Source organism: Patagioenas fasciata, chromosome 2 (assembly GCF_037038585.1).
Source record: "Patagioenas fasciata isolate bPatFas1 chromosome 2, bPatFas1.hap1, whole genome shotgun sequence".
Lineage (NCBI taxonomy): Eukaryota > Metazoa > Chordata > Aves > Columbiformes > Columbidae > Patagioenas > Patagioenas fasciata.
The window spans coordinates 90,625,819-90,638,399 of record NC_092521.1 but is presented as its reverse complement, the minus strand read 5'-3'; positions in this window follow the sequence as shown (position 1 = coordinate 90,638,399).

Below are 12,581 nucleotides of genomic sequence, written 5' to 3'. Positions count from 1 at the left end.
AGATATCATTCTGTTAAGTTCCATCTTTTGATGTAGCAGAATGCTCAACTTTTCCAACTGTGCTTCAGTTTCCATTCTGTTTGGTAGCATGTCATAGCAACGTTATAAAGACACCAACGCTTACAACAGCACATGGGTTAATATAGTAATTCCCAACACTTTAGGTGTGGAATAGTTGTTGAATCCAGAGGATAGGCCTGTCGTGTAGCAGTTTAAAGATAGGTAGTTTTGAAAAAATCTGCTGTCAGAAAAGAATGTTTTGCCATCAAGGCAGAATAAGGCAGTGGTATAAAACTTATTGTTAAAAATGTCATTGGTTAGGCCAGTGCTGAAGAGTAAAGATATTCCTCAATCAAAAGGCTTACAGGTATGAGGTAATAACATATGCACAGCTACAAATGCAGGAGTTGTGAATAGCGTACTAAGATGTAACCTATTACTCATTCAAGATAAAATAGCCCTGAGCTTATGTGTTAGTGATGAGACAGTAGAACTGGCCCTCTTGGAAAGTTTTTGGGGAGCAGAAAACTAGTATGAGCATTTCTCATTCTGCTGCGAAAAGGAAGGCTCCAGCTGAAATGTTCACACTCGCCATGCCCTTGTATTTTCTCTCTTCTGGGCCAGCGATTCTCCAGCTCACATTTTATAATACTCTGAATTACTCTGTGGGGCTGGACTGGCACACGTTTTCCCACAATGCCAGAGGACACAAGACCACTGTGGAGCAAAAACGCACTTTGCCGCTCTGTGTATCTCAGGGAATGTGAAATGCTGCCATCCATCTCTCATCCTAACAATGAACATGTAATTTTCAGCATTATTCGTTAGCTAACCTACTGATGATTCTAATAGAAATGAGTGGCACAAGGATTTTATCCCCAAACACCTCTCTGCAATGCAAAGCCACTTCTTATTTAAGTGGAATAGTTATAAAGCTTCTTCCTTTAGCTCGTTGCATGGAGAGTGTGTGTGCCAGTCCTTTCTATTAGCTGCATGAGCGGAATAGAATTGAAGTACACTGGTATCTGGTGAGGGAGCGGTAGGTATGTGTCTCTTGAGAGCAATCGTGATGGCAAAATAATTAGGTTTGTATTTTTCAAGTCATGAAGTATGCTGGCATTATAACATTGCCAGCATATTGAAAGAGGGAAGAGGAAGGATATCATGCTATGCCATGTCTTGTCCAGCAGTCTTTTTGGGTTTTTTTTTGTTATAGTGAATACTTTTAAAAAGCTCAGCCTTGGATTCTAAGGCCATTCTTTATAGCAGCAATAATCTGTAGCTCAACATCAAAGTCTCTAAAAAAATATATGGATGTTTTGTAATTGCTTCCTATAATAATGTCCATTCCTGTTCCAGTCAGCCATTTCTGAACTCCCTTGCCCACACATACAAAAATTATTCAGGCTATTTTACCAGTCAGCTTTCATCATTGTAATTGCTTTCTTATGGAAGTATTCACACCCTGAAGTGCAGTTCCCAAGTTTTATAGCACACAGAACATTCCCATTTTCAGTGTTGTCAGGTAATTTCTTCTTGCTCTAAAGCCATTCTCATTATAATTAACATTGTCAGTAATACATACATTGGGGGATTTAGGTAAGGGAAAAATAACAAAGTAATACTATACATAATATATCTAGATTTAATAAACGGAGAATTTGCATTCACTCAAAGGTCCATAGCAGCAATGAAGATGTGGAAATTGCTTGGATGGATTTACAATTGATTTGTATTAATTCAGACTTTCTTGAGGTTTCCAAATTCCTCTTATTATGTCTTAGTTTCTTAAAATCAATATGTATAACTCCACCAGGATCTGGTGAGAGAGTGAACAGCTTGAACTTTCACATCACACAAGGGGAGATGAGGCACCAAGAGATGGCTGAGACAAGATTTTGCAGTGCTTAGTTTTTGTCCTAGGAGGACATCTATCAGGGAGATGCCTTGCACTGTAGGATTGAAGTTGCTACAGAGGTTTTGATTGTTGTTCTTCACTTGAAAGGCTGCTATTAAGAGAACCTGATCAGGTAAGGCTTTAGAGGAAAGCTCCTTGTTCTCTAAAGATGCCTTGTCAAGCCTTGTGTAGCAGTAAAATTCATTTTCTTCTGGCTGATGAGGCCACCTGCATATCTGAACTGAAGAGCTGACTAGTTCCAGATCAGCTTTCAGCTCCACAAGAGCCCACAACTGCCAGAAAGGACTAGATTAGACCCCAGCTCCCACCCAGGCTGTGGAAATGCCTTCAATACCCATCTTCTAGTCCTCAAATTCTACTAAACACTCTTCAGAAACTTTTAGGTAGAAATGACAGCTGATATACTGGCAAGGAAAACACTCAAATGTGAACACTGAATCTTGATTAAAAGCATCCCAGCATCAGCTCTGTGTGTGTTTTTTTCACATGAACTTCAGAAAATAGAGGATTCTTCTCTAAAATCTTTTATAGTATGTGTTGGAGCTCCATGTAAGACCTTGCATGTCCCTTTGGTACAGCTATTTCTGACACAACCTGGCAAAAATCAATACTTGGCCACAGTTAAATATGTGTGTTTATAAAGTCTCTGAGCCACTGAGCCTCCTTTGGCTCCCCTGGAATCTCAAGTGGGGCTCTCGGCTCCTCAGAGTCACTGGTCTTCTCTACAAAGCTCTGTGTCATAACCTTAAAATGCCTCCAGCATTCTGGGGAGCCCCAAGCAGCTTTAGTAATTTCCATAAGTATGTTAGCTTCATTTTAGCATTGTGGTTTAATTTGGAAACCATCTGCAAGTAATCACAACCTCTCGTTTAGCCGTATTGCCTTGTACTGGGCAGACTGGAGGTAGAAATAATTACATGTACCAGAAGCCAACTTTGTTATGTAAGATGAAAAATGACCATCAACACCACCACCGGCAAAACAACCATTGTCCATTATTTTCCCTTGTAGCTATTAAACTTAAGTTGAACAAAATCCATGCTTTCTGAATGAATATACATTCTTTTCAAGACAGAAACTTCCTGAATTTTGCCAACTTCCCTTTTGTCTCATGGGAGCTGGCTTCAGTTGTTGAGTGCGGTGATTGTCACGTGCTGCATTCAGCTGCCTTGAAGTGACCCTCAGATAGAAAAGCAAGCAGTGGGTGTGTGTGGAATGGGGGGCAGGAGGCGCAGGGATGGCTTAGAAGGAGAGGGATGGAGAAATAAGGGAAGGATTGTAGTGCCAACAGAGGAGATCTCCAGGGACAGAAAGTTTCAGTCTTGAAGCTGCAATAAGTCATCTTTGTCACAGTGCGGGTGCCCTTGTGTGCTCTTGTACTGGTGGTATCTGGGTGCTGAATCACAGTGTGCCTCACCCATTATCCTGCAAGGAACGGTATGAGCCCTGGTTGTTTTGTCGAAAGGAGAGGATGTCTGTGTCTGATCAGGAGGCCTTGCATAAAATGAGTGTCGTGATGTTTTTGGAAACAGACATTTTGCAGCAACAAATCTTACTGAGATTATTCCTTTAAAGGACTCACAGCTCATGTAAAGGGCTTAACAATTTGACTTTTATTTCAATTACTCGCCCATACATCTTACACTGCATGCTTCATTTCTGTATTTTAGCACTAAAAATAGATGTGGCTGTGGGTATGAGGGCACTAACAAGCTTTGATTGCCCTGACCACCCTCACCTAGGACCTCACCCACATCCTCTCACCAGGGTCTATACTTCAGCTTAGCCTGAGGGTGTTAGTCCTTCGGTAAGATGGGCTACAAGAGTGGCTGCCCTTAGTTTTGCTCCTGAGTTGTGGTGGGGATTTTCTGGGCCCTCTGACCTGGTGTGTACATTGTCTGATGCTTGCTGGATGACTGATGAGAGCTGTTGCTGTCACCACCCTGCTTTGCTCACAGTGAGTTCCCCCATTTTGCTCCTTATAAACCTCATCTTTACATGACTTCCCTGACAGAACCATGAACTTTTCTGTTATGGCGAAGTGCTTCCCAGAGATATCTAAAGAGACTACCTGTTCGGGAATATGTTCTTCGTGCAATGCATAAGTTAATAGTATAGTTGTTGGCTTGTTCTGGAAAATAGAAGTGATTGATGGCTCAATATCTGGAAAACACTGAGGTGCTATTGATATTTATGATGAATTAACGATGCTGTAGGTTCTAGAATAAAATGACAAAATGTGTTCTAGTGTAACTTCTAAAAAAAATCAATTTACAGGCTTTGATGATTGGAAGCTTCTCTTCTGATTCCAGCTGGTATTGGTAGAAACTTGATCAATCAGCAGTTCACTTGAAATGGCTTATTGGCACCTGTTCTCTGTAGAGTGAGGAAATACCCAATCCAGCAAACAAGCTGGCATTATAGTAATCACAAATTTGAACCCATGTTGGTTATATAGTCTGTGACCCTAGATGGCAAATGTGATCATTGGAGGAGGAAGAGTGGAGGTGTTCCCTGGCAAGTGGTCCATAAAGGTCAGGGCTTTGATAGGTGGGACATCATTATGGAGTCTGCGCAATCACTGTTGGTGCTGGTCATGTTGAATGTGCAAGCAAAACACTTTTCAGAAAGAAGAATTTTGATCTCCTTTCTGTTTAATCACTACTGAAGTGCAGATGGGAAAATATCAAAATGCCCTGGGGTTTGGTTGTGAACAGGTTAAGGAGGCTGGGAGTCCCACTCCTCAAGTCAAGGAGACAATAGGGATATTTAACCAATCTGTACTGAAATGCACACAACTGGAGTTTCTAGGCTGCAAGAAGACACGTGATTAAATTTGTCTCCTTCGTGCTTAACAACCTGAGAAATTATGAAGGAGGTAAGCCAGCTGGGGGGGATGGCTAATTAGATACATGACTGAGGGGAACAAAAGCTGGTTGCTAATGGGTGTCAGCAGATGTTAGCTAAACAGGAGCAAGAATGCTGGTTGAGGAGTGTAGTAACAGGTACTATAGCAATATATCATGAACTTACTGGGCTTTGGTTTAAGCTGTTTGAAGCATTTACATAGGAAACAGACATTATTTCCATAGAGCTACAGCGTCAGACAGGATTTTTATGAAGTAAGCAACAGGGCAGAGAAATATAAAGCTCAGTGAGTCAGGAGAGATTTGCAGAGCAGTTGCAGGGCCATAACAGATAGAGAAGATGGAATTACTGCTTCAGGCAGCTTGGAGATTGCAGATCCAGATTCAGGGTTTTAGCCTAACCAGGGAGTGTCAGGCACTGCAGTGCCTCCTAGAAGAACAGGTTTGTCACCAGTGGAGTGCTTCAGGTTAATAAGGGAATCAGAATGCAATTAGAATTTATGTGCAAGTTTATTAGGCACCTAAATGGTGATTCATTAACAGCTGTGAAGGAAGACGGATATCTTTTGTATTTTATAGTTAAATGCTCTCACTGGCGAACCTCCCCTGACACATTTAATTAGCCTGAAGAGGGAAAATATGCTCCCTGCGTATGGGACTGTTATCATTCCAGTTGGTGAAGCAACCTCCAACATAAAACACATCAAATGGGACTTCAGGCTGCTCGGCTAAAAATAGCTGCATACTGCTTACAACTGCCACAGAGGCTACGATTACAGCCTGGAAACACAGACACCCATAGTATCTGTGAATGCTGAATTTTTGGTTAAAAAAGATGTATGGGGCACACATTTGGAAGAAGTGTTGCTCTGAAGAATTAAAACCTGCAATGAGCTTTCTAGAGCATGAGAATAATTTTCCCAGGTGGGAGCAGACAGCTTCCCACCTGGCTGTTAACACACTCCAAAAAGTGGCGAAATTGAATTTCTGCTTAGATCAGGACTTGGATGTCTCTGTTCTGCACACTCCTGTATGGTATTCAGATAACCAAGCTATTCCCAGATAAGCCACCTTTAAATTAGAGTCAACGCAAGGCTTGTAGCAGTATTTGCTCCTCAGTCACCCAGTGTAGATGCGCCACCTTGCATATTTAAGGTAAGGCCTGTTGTTCTCTCTGTTTAGGTTCAGTGCAACAATTTAAACCTTTTGAATGGTAACGGCCTGGGAGAAAGGATGTGACATGCAATGTGCAGTACTCATTCCTTAGAGCTCTTTCCTTTGACTGTGATCTGTTGCCTGACTTCATGTAGTAAATATCAAGCCCTTTCTGGGAAGATTTTGGACCAGGATTCCAAGTCCTTATATCATCTGAGCTGCAGAGCTGAGGAGTGTCTTGTGATCCATTGCAATTATTAGTATCAATAACCTTTTTGAGGTAGATGCTTGATGGAGTTTCCTGTTCATAAGGCCAGTAGGAATACTCAAATGCATGACCAATGTTAAACATTGAAAGTGAGGAAATTCCTATGCTTGTTTTCATTTTACCCTGTTAACACTAGTGCTGCTTAATTTTGGAGATGATGCTGGAATCTGATTTAAGATAAACGTTTTGGGCAGATGAGCAAAGCATGAATACATATGAGTTTAGGTATGCAAACTTCTTTTGAGAAGCAAAATTTTTAGGGAGTTATGCTTTATTCAGAGCAACTGATATGAATGGGGGGTGGGGAAGGTAAAGTGTTTTAGTGCAGATTTCCTTCCGAATCTTTACTGTGTTCCTAAAAACTTTACCAATTATATCTATTGGTTTAAAACAAAACAAGTAAACAAAAAAACAACCAACAAATATTGTTTTAGCATCTAGGCCTGTTTTTTAATGTATTTCTACACCATTATGGCAAGGCTTTTTTTTAAGCAATTTTCACCCTGAACAATTTTATTACAAGACATATTCAAATTTTTCATTTTGCCCACCCATATTTCTATCCCTGTTTTTCTTCTTTCTCTTTTTTTTTCTTCTCACTTTACCACTAAGAAAGGTGTAACAAAAGAGAAAGGAGGAGAGAAAGGAAAAAACCATATTCATTAAAATGTAGAACTTTTTAAAACTACATTAGTTTTCTTAAATGTGATCATGAAAAAATATGGGTGTTTTAAAATCACAGGTGTGTCTGGTGCCAATAAAACCCGGTGTTCTGACCTCCTGCCCCTCTGAGGTCCTCCCTGTGCTTCTGCTTCCGCTTGCAGAAGTTCATATTTACAGCTTGCTGAAATATGACTGTACAGCCTAAGCTCAGTTTTGTTTCTAACTTTCTGTGTACCTCAGCACAGAGTTATCAAAACTGCATTAGCAGTCCTTTTGAAGATCATATTGATAATTACTATTGCATGAGAGTTTTTTCTAAAATGCAGTGGGAGGAAGACTATGGGTCATCTCCTTTGCAGCTTGGCATAGTGAAATTCTTGCAAAAATGCAGATTTTAAAAAGGAAAACCTGCTAGCTGAGGCTGCTACATTGACACAAGCCATTTAATGCATTATACTCTCTAATAAAGATTATTCCTGGTGCTTCAGTATGAAAAGCTGTTTTCCATGAGTTTCTAATTGTATTTTAACAAGGCTTAGGAACGATATCTGATGCTCAGCTTTGTGTGTTATGCTGCACACAGAGGAGGACCAAGGTCTTCTCTGCAGTTCTTCTTGTCCCTGCTCTGCAAATGAAGCCTCTTGTTGAACTTCCTCAAGTTAGTGGCAAAGTTCCAAGTCTTTCCAGCTCCAGTCAGAGCTGCTGTTGTTGACATTTGTTACAGGGAGGGAGGAAGGAGTGTCCTTTTGTTCTCAGGAGAAAGTTTAATCCCTTTTTAGAGCAAAAGAAGTTAACACAGAGCAGTTAAGCAACCAGATCAAGGTTGTGCACAGGGAATGTCTATGAAGTATGCAGCTGCTAAGCCTCCCCTGCTAATGGCAGGATGAACTTGAGACCCCATTTCTCCTTCTCTCCACATCTTTCTCTTCAAAGCTGTTCCTCAGAGTCAGTCTTCAAGAGAGCGAAATATATTATGGTAATGTAATATGAATCCAAACCTGAGGACTGGTGAAGTAAAGAGCCGCTCCTCCTCCCAGCCTGCCAGGCAACAGCGAGGCTGCTCCACAGGGGAAGGGCAGCTTTGAGTGAAAGAGAAGCAAAGTAGGCAGGACAGTGTCCTCACATTGGGTCACATCCCACAGTGTCCAGGCAGAGAAAACAGAGAGGGTTGAGTGATGGTGACCTGGGGCAGCCATGAGTCCTGCTTGCCAGACAAGTGTGTAGTGACAAGCAGGTCCAAGGCTGGGAAGCCAAGTCATTGAGTCAGGGTCTGGATTGGTGAGGGGCAAAGGTGGGCACAGGACCACCTAGAGCATAGCTCAGGCAGGGACCAAGGCCAAGGGCTTGAGCTTAAGTGCTGTGGAAAGAGCAGAGACCCCCAGCAAGGCTTCTCCCAGTGCTGCTCCCAGCAGTAGTGTCCAAGGTCACACAGCTGCACTGTATCAGAGCTGGCATTGAGCAGTGGCTGTCAAGGCCCTGGGAGGGGAGGAGAAGCTGCAGGACCTAACACAAAGAACGAAAAGTTCACCACATAGTTGGTGGGGCCGTATGAATGAGACTGCCACAGAGAATGTAATTATTTGTCTGCTTGCTATAGAATAAGCTTGGGAGATTCCCTATGCCATTCTTTTTAGGAGCGATCAGCCTAAAATTTGAGGTAATTATGGAACAGGTTGAGGTACAGATAAATAAAATGAAATAAAATTAAAACTGACTGATTGCCAGGGCTGGTGCTAATCAGCCAAATGTTCTGAAGGAGCTCAAGGCTAAACTGAAGAAAGATCTGCTGAATTTGAGAGATGGATGGTAAGACAGCAGATGAAATTCAGTGCAGGTAAATGTAATTCCCTGATAAAAGTAATACTGGCCTCACATATAATGGGATGATCTCTGACTTCATTACTGTCATTTAAGAGTGAGAGTGTGGGTTTATACTAGATAGCTGCATGAAACCAACAGCTTAGAGCTCAGAAGCAGATGAAAAAATGATCAAATGTTATTGCTTTCTGGGAAGAGAATAGAGATAAAAAAGCCACTGTATGACTCAAAGGCATTCACCCTCTCCACGCAGTTCTGGTCCTCTCATCTCAAGATGTATTAAAGCAGAAGAAAGTCTGAACAAAGGCAATGTGTGCAAGCAAAAGTATCAGGTGGTCTGTTCAAGGAACAGTTAAGAAGGCTGAACTTTCCGTTCTTTGAAAAGGACAATGTATAGATGATAAAATAGAGATCAACAAAATCATGAGTGACATGGAAGGGGTGAATAGAGACTGATTGTTTGTTATTTTTTCTGGCACGAGAACAAGGGGGCATCAAGTGACTCGGGAAGGAAGTGGCCCTAATGCAAATATGAGGTGGTGGTTTGTGTGGAGTGAATGAGGCCTGCGATACTGCCTGCCAAAGGATGGTGTAGATGTAAGAAGCTGATATGTTTTGGAAAGGATCCTGGAAAAGTGTTTGGAGTAGAGCTTCTTTGAGGTTTCCTATCTAGACAAATCACAACATGCTCAGGGGGTCCCCTGAAGCTGAGGAGAGTTGGAGGTGGGGAGAATACTAGGGTGAAAAGGCCTCCCAAGTGGTACTTACTCTTCTTCATTTACAGACACTATCAGAGGCAGAAAACTGAATGAGGTGAACAAAGGTCTGCTCAGATACGACTCTTCCTTTGTTGTTATGATTTTACACAGGAGTATACCTTTATTTTTTACTTTTGAAGACAAAAATATAAGTTACCTTTTTTCTTTTTTAGTTCAAAGTACGTTTGTCCTAGGCGTGATGCAGAGTTGTCATATACTGCCACGAAAATTTAGTGTTGAGTCCTTTGATCCATCAAATGTTCAGAAAAGCTTTGACACTGCATGCGTGCAGGTCTTCACAGAGTACAACTGTGATGCTAAAGAACGGCCTTAGACAAAGTCCTCTGTTTTATTGTCCAGTGAGGAAGGTGGGCAGCAGCCAGACAACTTCAAGACAGCATCAAGAAATTGGTTTTCCGCTGTCCTGCATATTCGTGAAGCCATTGGGAATGGTTTGGTAAAGATAAGATGCTGTCTTTCTGTGTGTGAGCTTATTGAAATGTCTGTTCCTTTCCATCATTTTGCTTTTGTGTTTTGAGGGAATTTGCCAGGAGCAGTTTCCATGGTTACGAGGATACAGCTGCTCTTGGAGTGAGAAATCTGCAGCGAGCAAATACACAAAGCAGTGCATCCAGGACAGGGGAAATGTGCTTTGTATCCATAATGGCCATTCTACCCTAGGTAAAAGCCAATGTGAAATTGGAAAAATGGATGTTATTCTTAACCCTGATGTCTTGCTCTGAAACGTAGTGATCTTCATTACCATTAGGTCTTTGTAGATTGCTGAAAGCACTCTGATTTCTGTGGTCTCTTGAGTATTAAAGGGCAGGAAACAGGCTATGTTGCAAAATACGCTACTAAACCAAGTTGTGCAATTCTGTTGTGTAAGAAAGAAAAGTGCATTTTCCCCTCTTATTCAAGGTTGTTCCTCCATTTAATTTGGAGGAAAGAGCAAAACTGAGGTTTAAAGTCCAGAGTTCTGGGAGGGATGTAGTGGTTTTCTCTTTGCCTTTACACTGCATGGTAGCACTAGCCAGTACTTGATGCTATCTGACCAGCTCTGTACAGCACGTGGTTTGTTGAATCCAGGAAGAGAACAAGTCACATGTTCAGGAATACAGGGCATGTTTTAAACGCTCCTGTTACTACGCACAAAAATCTTATGAAGAAACTATTTTCACACGATAAGTGGCTGCTGTAAACCTGAAGCAAGCCTTGGTCCTATCATTGTCACTCAAGAACTCATTGCTTTTGCTATAGAATTTGAGGGAACCTTCACTACAGAAGCAGAGGGTGAATCAGCAGGCCTTTCTGAAAAGGCTAGCATAAAGCCTCTGCACACTTTTGTAACCTGGAGTGATGACCTAGGGGATAACTAAGCCACCCTTCACAAAAAACTTTTAAACTGGAGTGTTAATTGCCAATCCGATAACATTGTTTAACCCTCCCTTGCAAGTCCTGACTACAGTGAAGAGAAAGGGGAAAGAAAAACAAATGAAGACAAATCCTACAGCGGAAATTAAACTTGGTGACTTATGTTCCTTCTCCACAGTTTTAACTGTAGTTCTTTACCACTTTATTTGAGCAAGCATCGATAAAATTCCTAAGGTGAGTGTAGCCGCATATTGTGGATGCTAATTATAGAATAGTTTGGGTTGGAAGGGACCTTCAAAAGTCATCTAGTCCAACCCCCCTGCCATGAGCAGGGACATCTTCAACTAGAGCAGGTTGCTCAGAGCCCCATCCAGCCTGGCCTGGAATGTCTCCAGGAATGGGGCATCTACCACCTCTCTGGGCAACCTGGGCCAGTGTTTTATCACCCTCATTGTAAAAAAATTCTTTCTCATGTCTAGCCTGAATCTCCCCTCCTTTAGTTTAAAACCATTACCTCTTGCCCTATTGCAACAGGCCCTGTTAAAAAGTCTGTCCTCATCTTTCCTACTGACCCCTTTTAAGTGCTGAAAGGCTTCAGTAAGGTCTCCCTGAAGTCTTCTCTTCTCCAGGCTGAACAATCCCAACTCTTTCAGCCTGTCCTCATAGGAGAGGTGTTCCAGCCTTCTGAGCGTCTTGGTAGCCTCCTCTGTCCCCTCTCCAGCAGACCAATGTCTTTCCTGTACTGAGGGCTCCAGGGCTGAACCCAGTACTCCAAGTGGGGGCTCACCAGGGCAGAGTAGAGGGGCAGCTGGCCACGCTCCTTTTGATGCCGCCCAAGAAATGATTTGCCTTCTGGGCTACAAGCACACATTACTGGCTTGCATCGAGTCTCTCATCCACCAGTCCCTGAAGTCCTTCTCCGCAGGGCTGCTCTCAATCCCTGCATCCCCTCACCTGTCTTGATAGTGAGGGTTGCCCTGACGCAGATGCAGGACCTTGCACTTGGCCTTGTTGAACCTCATGAGGTTTGCGTGGGCCCACTTCTCCAGCTTGTCCACGTTCCTCTGGATGGCATCCTGTACCTCAGGTGTGTAAACTGCACACTTAGCTTGATGTCATCTGCAAACTTGCTGAGGGTGCACTCGATCCCACTGTCGGTGTCATTGACGAAGATATTAAACAGCACTGGTCCCAGTATGGACCCCTGAGGGACACTACTTGTTACTGGTGTCCGTCCAGACACTGAGCCTTTGACCTCTGGATGAGACCATCCAGCTAATCCCTCATCCACTGAACAGTCTGCCTATCAAACTCCTATCTCTCCACTCAGGGGACTAACTGATGTTCCAGGCAAGACTATCAAAGGATTTATGTTAATTTGTTTTCTTTTCATTGATTGATATAAATCCTTCTTTTTACTACAGTTAAAAATTAGCCTTTTGGATAAAAACATCCAAAAAGCCAGCCCATTTTCAAAACATGCTTTTCCTATAAAGCCCAAGTTGCAGATGTCTTTTTGTTTGCAACTTCTACAGTACAGCTGTGCAGTACTCCAGAAAAATAAAATGAGTTTTTGATGGAAGAAGTGACTAACCATTTAGGGGAGCTTACTGAACAGTGGAACATTGCAAATGGCAATAAATATTCAAATCCCAAAGCAAAATATTAACAGGCTTCCATATTTCAATCGAATTATTTAAATGAATGCCTTGCTATTTATAGCAGGTGGTAGTTTAATACCATAGGATATTCATATTTAA